The sequence below is a fragment of the Pinus tabuliformis genome, chromosome 3_1 (genome assembly GCF_031772625.1).
Source record: "Pinus tabuliformis cultivar Carrire ecotype Pingquan chromosome 3_1, CPIR1, whole genome shotgun sequence".
In the NCBI taxonomy this organism is placed as follows: Eukaryota; Viridiplantae; Streptophyta; class Pinopsida; order Pinales; family Pinaceae; genus Pinus; species Pinus tabuliformis.
Window position 1 is genome coordinate 541,110,962 of NC_142301.1, and position 15,546 is coordinate 541,126,507.

Sequence of the window (15,546 nt, forward strand, 5' to 3'; positions counted from 1 at the left end):
TGTTCAATGTGGACCGCCTTCGGCCATAGTTTCCACCATTGCTAGACACATCCGACATTGCAGAACAGCTCAAACCCACAGAATTAAATCCAGATTGCATGGAACAAACTGCAACTGATCGGATCATGGACACACAGATCAAGAAAACTCGCCAACATAATATTCAACTGTATCGAGTTGTCAAAGCAGGCCAACTCCTTCAGCAGGGCAAGTGGCTCACCAGGGAACAAGTTCAGCAAAAGTTTCCTCATCTCATGGAGGAACTCAACGCAATGGGGACCATTGCTTCCTAAGGGGGGAGGAATGATCCAGGTGGATATTGGTGGCCACCTGCCAAGTCCACCTGGACCCCCACCATTGTTTCTCTCAGCATTTTCAGTTTCCTTAATTGTAGCACAACTTACTATTTTTAGCAGTTTTTCGGGTCCTGAACTTCTGGAGCCGTTTTGAGGCCCTAAACGACGTTTTTTTCGGGAAATCTAGGGGCAACATGGGTCCATGGACTTATGTTTCCCTTCCTAAAGTGGTAGTGCTCAGATAGATCTTTCTAACGAGCTATTGTACGCGTCAAACGGACATCATATGCCAAAGTTACAACCCCGGGAAGTTGATGTACCAATTTACCCAAACTGGGCCCATAGTTTGGTGTTTCATCTCCTAGGGTTAGATTTTGGAATGTTAAGGGTTCTCCATTGTTTCTCAACAATAAATAGGCCTTCGAGCCTCATTGTAACACAGTTCAGAGGCATGTAGCTACCACATCTCTTCTCAGAGATAAGCTACCATCGCCCTAGCTGGTTTATTTCCATTTCTGGTTGTAAGCATATTTCAGTATTTTCCATTAATGAAATGAAGTATTATTTCCACTGCATCTTTGTGTATATGGTTATCTCTGTAATTTGTTGCATTCCTGTTTAAATCTGGATCAATAGTGCTATGCTTCTGTGATCTTTCAGGTACTGAAGCTGGGCGTGCTAGTGAGCAGGTAGCTGGAGACTATCAAAGAAGAGAGGGATCGAATCAAAGGATTAGCGCAAGACACATGTTGGTTCTTTCTATTCCTCTCTATCTATAATTCATAAAGGAGATACAAAAGTAGCTTTTCTCTGTTTGTTTCTAAGGTAGCTGTCACACCTTAGTGCGATAGAGCAGTTCTAAATAGACACTTTTCTCTGTAACAAAATGGCGACTCCGCTGGGGAGATAATTAGTTTGTTTGTTTATCATTCTTTGTTGTTTGTTTCATAAACTTATAAGTAGCATTCGAACTGCATTTTCCATAACAAATGCAAAGTAGATAACTGCTACTTCAATCCATTCGCTGGATCTGTTTATGATTTAAACAGCTGATTCACAAACTATCTGATTGCCCTTGTGATACCTCTTAGATCCTCCTTAGATCTACCCCTGATTGTTGCATTACTGATTGCTTTTTACTTGGCCAAAAACCAAGGACTGAACTGCAAACTGTGACCCGGAACCCAAACAGAGTCTCGTTTCTGGCCCAACGCAGGTACTGTTCAGAGATTCTGAATTTCAGCGCACTTCCCGAAGGGACAACCTGCACTGCATTTCAAATTCTCTGTGTTATAGGTGCACTGATCAGACTAGCTTTGTGCAGCTGTGGTTCCTGTGCTTCATTCTTTCCAGTTCTGTCCCTGAATTTTGCTGCCTGTGATCAGTATATGTTTGTTTGAAACCTCTTTTCCTTGCTGTTATTCTGCCTCCTTTGTACAAAAGAACTGTAGATGTTTTTGTGTGTTTGTTGAGTCGTTTACAGTTTTCCTTTGCAAAAGTAGCATAGTCGTACTGTTGTCCTTTGATTTGAATCTGTCGCAAGTGTTGATTTCGATCATAGGAGAAAGTTTGATTACTATTGATGGTCGATTATCCTGTTACTATTGCCTTTGGTTTGAATTTGTAATTTTCTAGTGTTAGGAACGAGTGTTCATTTCAAAATTGTAAGGTGTCGTAATCATCTCTATTTTTGATTTCTAAAAAGAGCTTGTTTATATTTGTCGCTTGAAAAGAAATTCAGATTTGTACATCAACTTTCTTTTTAGCATCAATAATAAGAAGGTCAAAAACAAATACATGCATGTGCATTTGCATATAAATAGTCTGTTTGGCTTGATTTAGGAAAGTGCATTTACAGTGTGCTCTTTGCTCTTTGTGAAAATATTCTGTCTTTCTTTTCCCTAGTAGCTAGGATTTTCATTGCACAAAAGAGATAAAAAGTTTGTTTATCATCTTTAGATTGCATTTTAGGAATTACATCTACATCTCGTGGTGAACCCGAAAGGCAAACTTCATAAACAAGATCAACTTAAAATAAATTCAATGAATGTAACAACGCTTTGGAACTTAATGCACAACATTTAGAGGTCTAGGCTAGAGACGTATTCTGGCGTCGTAAAGCCTGGTAACTGTTGTCCTCACTGATGGTTGGGTGATTCCTCCACTTTGAGACGATAAGTGCCAGTACGGACTTGTGCTCCCACATACCGTCGAGTATATTTTGGAAGACCCCTATAGGCTTAAATCCTTTATCCATAGGAAGCCGTGTCTGCTACCTTATCGATTGCAATGCACTGAACACAACATTCGGGAAGATTGACTGTCGTACCATAAAAAGTATTCTGCAGTTTTGCGATTGGTTTGGTACTCCCTCTACCTAGATCTCCAGAGCAGTCCATTTCGTTCCTTTTGAGACTACTTAACGGAAAAGGTCCATCTAAGCACTTGTCACTTCAGGCTCATTAGAAATTGAAGGCGACTAGAGTCATATTTTGTTTTTTCTCGACTCTTAAATACTGAAAAAACAAGTTGTGTCAAAGCGTCCAAAAATTTATTTTAAACGGAATATTCATTACCCCTTTCCTACGTTGATCTTGGGTTGAGAAAATGGAGTCCATCAACCAAGGAATTCCCCTTGGAGGAAATCCTAGTCCCTTCTCCTCTTGGTGTTATAGCTCCAAATCTCACTCTTATGGTTTGTGATGCTGTATTCATGGCCTAGGGCAACCCCTCCTTCCAGACCTGGTCCTACAATTTAAAAAACAGTGTTTTATCCCTTATACGCGACATTGCCCCGAGTTAAACGCGTGTATACGCGGGTTCGTGTATACCCAACCCGCGTGTATGTATTAAAACACTGAAAAAAATATAAAATTCCTTCTTTTCGGGTGGAGATCATGGGTTTTACCTGCTGATCACCTATTAGTGCTCGTGGCCCAACTGTTCCCAACCAACTCCTAACTAAAAAACTACTTTGGAGATGGTATAAAAAGACCTCAAAGGGAAGGCCTAAGGAGGAGAAAAAGAGAGAGAAAGGTTATTATGCTGAGATTTTTCCCTTGACCAGGTCTGAAGTCCCTTGTGCCTTCTGCACTCCCCCCATTTTTTATAGGAAACCTTTGTTTCCTTATGCGTTGATGTTCATCCACCATTTATGACATCATGGAGAGAGTCATGGAAGGAGTTTTGTTAGAGGCTTGAGGCTGGAACAGATCCGGAAGGACGCTTTGCTTGGAGCTTGCTGAAGGTGACTCAGGTGAACATATTCCTTTTTATGTACTTTATTTGTCTATAATAAAAGAAACACATGTCTTGGTTCCCGAAATGAATCTTCTTTGTGTTAATGATAGTCATGTTTAGAATTCATATGTAAATGATTATTTGAATTTCATAACTAACTACCTTTCTTTATACATGAAGATGGTTTCTTTATATGTTTTTGTCCATGTACTGCTGTGTTCTTTGAATTGGTTGTTTTGCAGGACAAAAGAGAAGAAGGGAACTCCAAGAAGGGTTTGCACCCTAAAGGTCTTCTCAAACGTAGGACCAACGGTACGTACCCTTATCATAGAATTTGCTTATAATAGCATAATGGCTGTATGAATGCATGTTTCTTTGAATACACAACTTTCAGTGTGCTAGGGTTTCACCCAAAAAGCCCTAGGGGAGTAATTCCCTGTACCAGAATTGGCGACTCCACTGGGGACAACACTCTTGCTGTTCCTAGTTTGGGTGTTTTTCAAGCCAATCAAGGCTCAGCTACCTTGTCTGCTTGCTGTTACTGTCTGGTTTGTTCTTGAACTTTAAGCTTTGCCAGTTTCTTCAGTTTGTCTTTTTTATTTTTCTTGAAGCTTTTCATATACGCTATTTTTCTTAGATACAGAAGCGTATATACGCTTGTTTCTTTGAGTGAACCTGCGTATACACAGGTTTCCTCAAACACAGTCACGTATACACGCAATCTGTACTACAGTACAGTCGTGTATATATTCCAATTTTCAAGATTTGTAAATCTTTTTGGCCTCTGAAGGTTTGTCTGGTGGTTTGAGTCAGTCTGAAACAGTCATTTTCCAGTATCAGTTGTTTATTTTACAGCGAGCATCTCGTTCTGAATTCTCTCTGAGTATAAGGAGTGTTGGTCTTGTTTTTGTTGATTGCAAGCGTCATCATTCTTGGCTAAAGCACACAAGATTTCTTGCTAGGAATCTTGGCTGCTCTGTTTTCATCAGGGTAGGAAGATTGTATTCAATCTTTGTGTTAATCTTGCTTTTGGTGACTTTTTGTTTGCTTGGCAAAATCGCTTTTTGTGACCACCTGCTTCTTTGTTTCATGAAAGTTGTTGTTTGACACTTTCTTGGAATTTGTCTTTTTGATCTTTTTGGTTTTCATTGCCAAGGCTTTCATTGCTGCTTTTGATTGTTAAGAGCGATTTCAAACACATTTATTTTTGTTGGGTTTTCATCCATTAAGTGGTGTCGATTCGCAAAAGTGTTTAATTGCCTATTCTTCAATCACAAGTTTCAGTGTTGTTGAGAGCATTTTGTTGAAAAGACTTTTTGTTTGTTGATTTGAAGAAAATCTTTTGAGAATCTTAGTTTTGCTTTCTTGAACTTACTTTTCATTTGATTTCCTTTTAGTGAAGTGAAAGTGCTTTATGTTTGTCTTAGAACTTGTTTTTAGTGTTTAGACGAAATGAATGGAAACATCTCATATTCCATCTAGGCATCTTAAGTGGCAAGATAATGTTTGATAAGCAAGCAACTTTCATTTTTGTTTTTTGAGTAGTTTTGAATCCTGCATCCCCTTTTTAGGCATATATAGCTTTGTTAGCTTTTTTGAGTGTGAAGTGTGCATTAACGAAAGGAAAAGAAAAATTTGTTTTATTAGAAGTACCTCTAAACCCTATAGAAATTTCTCTTCATCGAAAAACGAAAAGTGCATGTGCATGTAGTTAAGTTTTTATTAATTTCTTTTGCGTCAAAAAACACCACTAGTTTCACTTCCGTTACCTCGTGACTTAAAGAACAGCCTAATAAAATCAAGCGCTAACTAAAATTCACTAGAACTTTTTGTTTTAGTCAGTTACACCAACAAGATTAGGATTTTAGGGCCTTGGATTAGGTGAGTGGAGAGTTAACTCTCCAAGGCCATATAAACGTCAAACGTAGGAGTCTGAATAACGAGAGAAAATCCAATAGTGTTAGGAAGACCAGGAAAGCTCCGGATCTGGGAGTTAAGCACGAGGGTCTGTGAAGACAGGGAAGAGAGATACCCCCTCTCCTACTTGTCCGAACTTACCTCACGACTATTCCGCCTGGCTTCTGCGACGAGTTGGTATCCATAGTTGCTTCTCCTAGGGAACTACACAGGTGGTTGCGGAGGGGAATCCCATGGCACCTGAGGTTGACGTTACATCACTCTCGACAGTACTACTAGAGGGCACCCTTGCGAAGCTTGGGGGCTTGCACCGGTGCAGGCTGTTGTTAGGATGTCAGTGTAACTTCCTCTGATACCTTCGTTGATAGGACTGGGCCCTCATCATCCCAGACTATCCTCGGAAGGCCCCTTATTTCACTTTCTCGTATTTTGGTGTCCGGTCTTAATCACCCGGAGCGGAAATACTTGGAAGTTGTTTGACTGGCTGTATCTTTAGGGACTTTATAGTGTGTGCTATGTGCTCCTAGTCGGCCTAGCTTTCAATTTTTTGAGTCTTTAGTTAGATCATAACAAAAAATTCAAAGTGGCTGACCGATCTCCTAGACGGTCTCGAAGACTTCGCGGTCTCTCGCCACTAAGTTAAGAGCCTTCTTCTAGAAGGTGTAGAAGCAATACTACCGGTGGGTTCCGTCCCACGCCGGTTGACGCATCGGGGATTGATCCTCCTCTCGGGGGCATTAGCGACCAAGCAAGGCCTGGCACTTCTGAGCAAGAGAGGGACACTCCTGTCCTTTCTCGAGTTCGCTTTCAAGTGGAGAATAACATAGAGGTAGAAGAACTTTCAGAGTCGTTAGTGGCTCCAAATTCTCCACTACCATCTAGTCATCCAGACGTATTACAATACGTTGGGACTCCAACGCATAGACTGTCAAGTCCAGGTTACGCTACGCGCTTACCATCGATGACCACTACTGGAAGCATGGATTCTATGAGCGCTATGACTATGCAAACCCCAACATCGGTGCAAGGGGGAGGAACCATCTACATCCCCTCCGCTTCCTTGTTCGGATCTTTTGCTAGCACATCTTTAGTTGGGTCTACCTCCATTTCGTCCACGAGTGGAAATGCCCAAACCAATGCTTTTGGTACTGGATTCTTCCCTTTTGGCACCCGATCACAGGGTATTCCATCGGTTCCATTTAGTGCCGCTACGTCCATGATGAGCGGATCGACTTCATTCCAGGGTTTTCCTTTTGGAAGTGGTCATATACCACATTCCAACCCAACGGTAGGATCCATGCCTTTTTCTTCTTCAGGACAAAGGAGCAATCCTTTCCAAGGTTGGAATAACCGTAGGGTTAGTAGTGTAGGAACTGGGAATCCGTTTATCGGCCAACAAGGGAATAGGCCATACTCCACGGTTAGTATGTTTCAGAGTATTCCTCCCCTTGCTTCGGCTTGGAATCCATATCAGGGGTTATCAACTCCCTACAATCCTTTAGGAGGAAACTTCACTGGTTATGGAGGTTATTCGGCTGGAGTTGGTCAAACTCCGAATTTTGTTGGACCATAAGGCTTGTCTTTTGGTTCAGCTGGTTCTACTGGTTACTTCGGGCAGCCTGGTGCCTTCCAAATTCCAGGACAATCTTTTCAGAGCTTTGGGAGTTCTGCCCAGTCTGGGTGGAATCCCCAAGTTCCTCCTAGGCTTCTGTTTCTGGCAACGTTAAACTTGCCAGATCTCACTAAGTTAACAAATGACCCAATCAAGTACAATCCGGCCTGGCCTCCGGTCCCAACCAAACTCCCTTCAAACATTCCAAAATTTGAAGGGAAGAGTGGTGAAGACCCAGGCGACCATGTAACCACATTCCATTTGTGGTGCTCATCTAACTCCCTTATCGATGACTCGATTAGGTTGAGACTCTTTCAGCGCACCTTGACTGGCAATGCGGCCAAATGGTATATAGAGTTGTCAGGGGGCAGCTTTACATCGTTCGCTGACTTAGCCAATATTTTCTTAAATCACTTCCAGTTGCCTGTCCGCTATGACACCGGAACTGAACTTCTGGCCACCTTTCGTCAGGATAAGGCAACCCACATTTCTGACCATATTCAGGAATGGAGACGGAGAAAGAGGCTCATTAAAGCCGAAATCCCTCCGGAGTACCGTCTCGAGTGGTTTTTGAAGTCTTTACAACCCGAGACCTCCAAGGATGTCTCCATGTCTGGGGTCTATTCTGAGGAGCAAGCCATTTTTAGGGCCCAGCAATTAGAATTGATCTACTCTCAGTCTGGGATCCTACAAAAGTACTTGCCAGATGCTCCTGGATCTAAAGTTGATGTAGCTAAGTCGAAGCCAGGTCCGCACACGGACGGTATCATCAGGTCAGTAGACACAACTACCGTGAACTTGTTGAATCAATTGCAGCAGTTGTCTTTGCAAACTGCTTCTAACAACCAAGTCACATCGTCTAATCCCCCATCTTCCCAAACTTCTTCAATAAATGCCGTCCAATCTGATAATCCCAAAGGAAATCAAAATTCCAATGGGAAAAAGAAAGGACGAGGTAAGAAAAAGAACCAGGATGGGAAGCCTGATGCAAATAAATCCGGCAACAACGCTGGTGGTGGTAGAAATGAGTCGAGAAAGAAAGTCAAGTTTCCATGTAAGTTGTGCAGTGGAGACCATCTAACTCATCTCTGCCCTAAGATTGAATACGCTCAGTGCTTGTTAGGACAACAAGGGACTTCTAGCTCTCAAGCTGTGTTAACCAACCCGTTTCCCCAAGGGCGGCAACTTCTTGCTGGCGCAAGTTCGAACCCTAGAACCTCCGCTGGGGGCAACCAAGAAGGGGAAAAATCGTCAAATGTTTTCATGATGGGTTCTAACGTTCATGTGGCTACTTGGACACGTGATTATGGTGAAGCCGAAACTTCCAAAGACAAGACTGTTCCCGGAAGTACTGACCTTCATATTGAGCGACCCCCTGTTGAGACTATACCACGGATACCGAAAGGTTCCGCTAAACGCGTGACGATTAATCCTAATGCTAGGGCCGCCCAGAATTATTCCATTGTGGAGGATCTCGCTCAGAGCCTGTGCGCCATGTTCTCTTTAGAGGTTCTCCAGTCGTGTCCGGCTCAGAGAAGTGCTCTACTCTCCGCAATTGGAGCAGTCGATCCAGCTAATTCTTTAGTGCTCACTTTTGACATGTTAAATGTCAAAAAGCGACTCCCTCATCATATGGCTTTCCAAATAAAGTCAACATACCGGAAAATCAATATTTTTCGCACCATAGTAGATGAAGGAGCTTCCACATGCATTATGTCGATGTCATGCTGGAAGGCTATTAGATCACCTTCGGTTGTTCCTTCACCCACCGTTCTGACTGCATTTGACGGTCATTCTCACAAGCCGCATGGGATTATCCTGGCCTTTCCTATATGTGTTGGGGGAAAGGTCTTCAATATTGAAGTAGAGGTCATAGACGCTAACCTAGACTATAATCTCCTATTAGGAAGGAACTGGGTATATGAGATGGATGCCGTTGTTTCGACTCTGTTTCGTGTAATTTGCTTTCCTCATGAGGGGAAAATTGTTAAGGTTGATCAATTGGACTATTGTCCAGTTGATCCTCAAGCAGGCTCTGACTCTACTATCCCTTTAGTGGATAACCCTCGCCCACCGACTGAGAATTTAGGAGTAGGGATGTATTCCTCACTGATGGGTACATTTGACCTTCCCTCTCCTTTCGCTAAAATTAATGTTATTTCATCATCTAAGGAGTCTCCTCGAGAAGAGTTCTTTCGAACTCGTTATTTTTCGGACCCTTGGACCTTGCCTTCACCTACGACCACATTAGTTGAAGGACAAGTAAATGGAATGACATTCCCTATATCTGCAGCTGAGCTTAGATATCAGTCTATCGTAGACTCTGCAGACAACCACTCTAATCCTTTTTCCGAGGAGGAGTTAGATGGTCATGTGGCCCCGGCTTGGAGCCTTGATTCTACCTCTGCCTTCGACTGCTTAGATTCGGTTCTGCCTTTTGAAGAAGCAATCCTCGAAGTAATGATGGGTATAGATCGACCTTGGGAAGACTTACACCATTGTTCATATTTTCTTCCTCCATTGCAGGAAGTAGAATCTAGATTCTCCGAGCTCTTCACTAGTGATGTTTGTATGGTGTCGAACCCTTTGGCTCCAGTACACGTTCGTGCCGAAGGTAATATGTCGGTAATTTCAAAAACGATACCTATAAACATCTCTAGGGACCCTAATGTCATTGAAAATATCTTCATCGGAATTGAGTGTTCCCCTGAAGAAATCCAAATTTACACCGACCTATTCAAAGAATATCGTGATGTATTTGCTTGGTCTTATGAGGAAATGCCTGGCATTGATCCTTCTATAGTTCAACATGAGATCAAGACATATGAAAACGCAAAACCAGTTCGTCAAAGGCTTCGACCGGTCAACCCTAGGAAAGCAACAGCTATCAAAGCTGAGGTTGAGAAGCTGCTAAGGGCGGGTTTTATATACCCTGTTCCTCTTACTGATTGGGTTTCTAATCCAGTCCCTATAGACAAAAAGCAAGGAACAATCCGAGTATGCATCGATTTTAGGGACCTAAACAAGGCTTGTCCGAAAGACAATTACCCCACGCCATTCATTGATCAGATTATCGACGAGTGTGCGGGTAATGAAATTTTTTCCTTCATGGATGGTTTTTTGGGTTATAATCAAATCTCTATCCATCCTGAAGATCAACATAAGACAGCTTTTATATGTCCCTGGGGTACCTTTGCATATAGAAAGATGCCTTTTGGTCTTAAAAATGCTGGAGCTACTTTTCAGCGGGCCATGTAATATGATTTCCACGACATCAAGCACGTCATCGATGCATACTTGGGTGATCTCGCTGCTCGTTCTCGAAAGAGAACTGATCATCCTGGTCATCTTCGATTGGTTTTTGAACGTTGTCGTTTTTATAAAATCCGGTTGAATCCCAACAAGTGCGTTTTCGCTGTCACATCCGGTCGGTTGTTAGGGTTCATAGTGTCCAATGAAGGGATTTGGTTGATCCCTTCAAGGTTGAGGCAATAGTTCAGTTGCCTCCCCCGTCCTCAATTCGTCAACTTCAAAGTCTTCAAGGGAAGGCTAATTTCTTAAGACGGTTTATAGCAAACTATGCCGAGATCACTAAAGGGTTCATGCGTTTGCTACGAAAAGGAGTTCCATTTGTGTGGGACAACTTTGCGCAGCGGTCGTTCAATGCTTTGAAAAAAGCATTAGTCTCTGCCCCGCTTTTGAGTCCACCGGATTATGGTAGAGACTTCCTTTTATATCTCGCTGTAGCAGAATCAACCATTGGTATGGTTCTAGTTCAGGAAGACGATGCTCTTGCCGAGCACGTGATTTATTATTTGAGCCGAGGCTTAATAGGTCCTGAACTCCGCTATTCTCCGGTTGAGAAGTTGGCCTTGGCAGCTGTCCATGCTGTCCAGAGGCTCCGTCATTATATCTTGCTTCGCAAAACTTTTGTCTTAGCGGCGGTCAATCCATTTCAATTTGTCCTCAGTAGGCGAGTGATTGGGGGCAAATATAATAGATAGATAGTCATTTTACAAGAATTCGATCTCGAGTTCTTGTCTGCCAAGTCCAAGAAATCTATGGTTTTCGCGGAGCTAATTTCTGAGCTTCCTTGTGGAGAGGATACTGTTTATGAGGAAAGTTTTCCCGACAAACATATATTCCTCATCTCTTCACTCGACCCTTGGTATGGAGATATCATTGTCTATCTCCAGACTTTGAATTTCCTCTCTACTTTCTCCAAGGATGAACGTCGAAAATTACGTCACCTGGCTAAAAACTATGTTATCATTGGTGACACATTATACCGTCGAGGGGTTGCTTAAATCCTTTGGCATTGTTTAACCTTAGAGGAAGCAGAGTCTGTGCTCAATGATTGCCACAGTGGAGCTTGTGGCGGTCATATATCAGGGCTTGCTACAGCCCAGCGCATCTTACGTGTCGGCTATTTTTGGCCTTCACTCTTTAAGGACTGTGTGGAAGCAGTAAAACGCTGTCACCCATGTCAAATTTTTACTCGCAAGATGTGCGCGCATCCAGCTCCCCTTTTTCCCGTTGTCACTGTCGGTCCCTTTACTAAGTGGGGTATTGATTTTACAACTTGTAATCCGCCTTCATCAACGAATCACAAGTACATTATCATGGCTGTAGACTACTTTACGAAGTGGGCTGAGGCCATGCCTACTTATAAGAATGATAGTGACACGACAGCTTTGTTTCTTTTCAATCAGGTTATCTCAAGATTTGGTATCCCAAGAGAGATTGTCACTAACCATGGCAGTCATTTCCAAAATCAACTACTGTCCAATTGGCTCTTAAATTAGGTTTCCGTCAGAAGCATTCGTCCCCTTATTATCCTCAGGCCAATGGACAGGTCGAGGCGGTCAATAAAACTCTTAAGATGATACTCCAACGGACAATCAATAAAAATCGATCCAATTGGCACATTATGTTGTATTCGGCTCTTTGGGCATACCGAACCTCCGTCAAAACGGCTACTGGTTTTACTCCTTTTTAGTTGGTTTATGGGATGGAATCTATCTTTCCGGTTGAATGTGAAATTCCATCTCTGAAGTTGGCCATTGAGCTTCTTCCTGAGACTTCGAGTCTCGAGGAGTGCCTAGTTCACTTGGAACACCTCGATGAGCAGCGTCGAGATGCCGCCACGATGAATGAGGCCCATAAGAAAAGGGTTAAAACGCAGTATGATAAGTCTGTCCGCCCTCGAGTCTTTTCTGAAGGTGACCTTGTCCTGGTCTATGACCAAGATAAGGACGCCTTGGGGGCAGGCAAATTTAAGCCTATGTGGTACGGTCCTTTTATCATTAAATCAGTTTTAGAAAAAGGATCGTATGAGTTAATTGATTTCAAGGGAAACAAGCTGGCGGAGCCCCGAAATGGGCTCTACCTAAAGAAGTACTTTGCTTAGTTTTACCAGGCAATGGCTTCTTTGTATTTTATGTGTATTTGTACATATATCATCGAAAGTTTTCTGATATCAGCACTTTTTGGTCTGCTTTGGCAGGTGTTGATGGATGATTTGGTTTATTTTGGGTTCGTCGATGGTGCTAGTCGGCACACTCGGAATCTTGCTTCCGCAGCTTGGGTACTTTATTATCCAACTGGTCAATTGATGGCATCAAGAGGCGTGTGCATCGGTCCTGCATCAAATAATATGGCCGAGTATACTGTTGTTATTAATTTATTATCCAAGGCAATCTCTTATGGGATCGACTTGTTGGTAGTTTATCTTGATTCTTAATTGATAGTGTCTCAATTAAATAACATTTATCGGGTACGGGATCCATCTTTATATCGCCAATATTTAAGGGTGAGGTTGTTGCAAAGATCATTTACTTATATTAATTATTTGCATATTCCAAGATCTCATAATTGGTTAGCTGATTCTATCGCTAATCAAGCATTAGACTGGCATATTAATCATTCATCACAATAAAATCACGCATCAAAAAGTCAAACTGTATATATATATATATATATATATATATATATATATATCATAAAGCGTCTTGAGTGTACATATGTGTGTCCAAAAAATATACAAAATTGGGACTCAAATGCCCATAATCAAGTCAGGCATATCTAATGCCTCGGCTCAGGATGAGCGTCTAAGTATGTCACTATAGCATTGGCCACGCGCCGAAAGATGCGAACCCAGTCACGTGGCATGCCAACCACATGACGCTGCATATCCGGAGGAAGGTCCTCTATGGCGGCCATCGATACTCGGCAGCTCAGTCTTGCCAAGTGTCGCTGGACGTTGTTTAGGGTCCGTTCCGTATCTGCAGCCGCCTCTTCTGCTCCTCGGCCACGCCGTCCATGCCGCGGGAATCCATCTAGTCGTACAGGCCCAATGTCTCGAACATGATCATCATATCAGTCATTTGAATCTCATCAAAAAATATTTTTCAAAATTCATCATTATATTTTCAAAATCCAAAAAATCATAAAATCAAAAAATCTTTTACCGATCTCACCCCATGCTGCATTGGGTGGTAACACTAAATCAGGATCTCCTCGGAAATCCAATCCAGCATAGGGGTAGTCGTCCACGGCGATGATCTGTTGATCCCACCAGGTGAAGAAGTCATCGTCAAATGCAGTCCTCGGGACCTCCCCACCCCCCAGACGTTTCATCAGATCAGCCCACCGGCCCATGCATGGATCGCGTGGGGTGCTGATGGAAACTGCTACCCTGGGGCAGAGTGCGGGAACCTTCTCGAAAAAGAAAGTGCACAAGATGCTTCCATAGCCAAATTTTTTAGTCTGACCCCTCCTGATAGAAGTGAGCTGGCTCTTCATGTTGGCCAGAAGAGGAGTACACCAGTCAAAAACAGTAGTAAGGCAGTCAATTTCCACGCTCATGTTTTGCCGTGACGCCTGATGTAGAGAGGATGATTCATTCACCCGAGCCATGGTAAACAGGATTATCCTAAGTGACAAACTTGCCACATGTGTGATGGAAATCTGGCTCCCAACCTTCTTGGGATGTCCAGGGCAGTATATCTGTACATAGTCCTCTATCGAGAGGGCACTCCGTGATCTGCCCCAGGACTGTACTACCTCTCCCCTTCACGAAAGGCCCGTGATAAAATAGATGTCCTCCACTTATACCCTGAGTGGCATCTGATCAATCATAAAAGCTTCCTCATCGACATTCCAATAATCAATGAGCATCTCAAGCAATCGTGTGTTCGCTTTCATATTTGGCAATTTGAAAAATTTAAGCAAACCACATCCCCGGAGTGCATCTAATGCTTCTGGACTGTTCATAACTTCATTGTCTACCGCTGCATGTTCTCTTTCACACCAAGTGATAGGCATCCTGAGAAAAAATCGAGTTTTAACCGTTAGTTTTTGTTTAAAATGATTCGCGGCGTATATGCGGGTCCCTTTGCACACAGTCACGTGTAGGGCTCGCGTATACGCGGGTTCAATATTACCAACCCGTGTATACACCGAGAGTGAATTTTTGACAAAAGTTTAATTGTGAAACCTCAATCATAAATCTTAAAAACTGTCACAATCAATTGCAAGCTAAGTATAAGGGTTACCTGGAGGTATTCGACGAATTTGAACGGTTGAATTTTGCTGTGGGAAGTTTGCTCCTTTTCCTCCAAATCTTTTGCTCTCAAACTCAAATGGTAAAAATAGTGAGTCCAAAATGCTTTTTATAAGTTTTGAAAATGCAAAATTTTTTCAAAATTTTATTTTGTTTGGCCTCATGTGACTTTTAACTTGGGAGCTTGGAATGTCGAGATTGGTTTATTTTTTCAAGACATTTTGGACGTTTTTCGATAGTTCGAGACGGTTCCATGACTGCTGAGCCGTCATGGCAGGTATCGTGTTCTCACTGGCATATAGGTTAGGGACACCATTTTTCCGTTGCATTATGCATACTAGCCTCCATTTGACCGATACATCTGCCATAGGGTCGATCCCATCGTGTTATGGTTCAAAAGCCATCTTCACTCGTCGATTCTTTGAATCATGACACGATGGTAGAGCCATCCTTTACATGGGAATCCTAGTTAGCACCTCACTGACATTTGTTGCCCATGCTACTCCGATTTGAGTAGGCTCGGGAGTCCTCTGTAGTCCTGCCATGACTTATGCGTTGAAGACTCATACCTCTTAGCTTCTCCGCTTTGCTCTGGCCTTATACCCTAGAGGCTCCTTTGTGCTGAGTTGTACTACTGCATTGCATGTTGACCATTTGCACCTTTTGGCCTGGAGCCGGCTTCACTTGGACTCGTGTTTAAGCCAACTTTCGACCATGACGTCTGCACAATCAACCTTGCATACCTTTGACTTCTGTAGCTTGGCACACCTTGATCCGTGGAAGGAGCATACCTTTGAGTGTCGCTGACCAGTTTTCACCTCCCTGCATTGAGCATAGGAACGTTCCTGTCCTGGGAACTAGATCATCTGTTTCACTGACACTCGCTCTTTCCACTATACCATAGCATTCTTTTATTC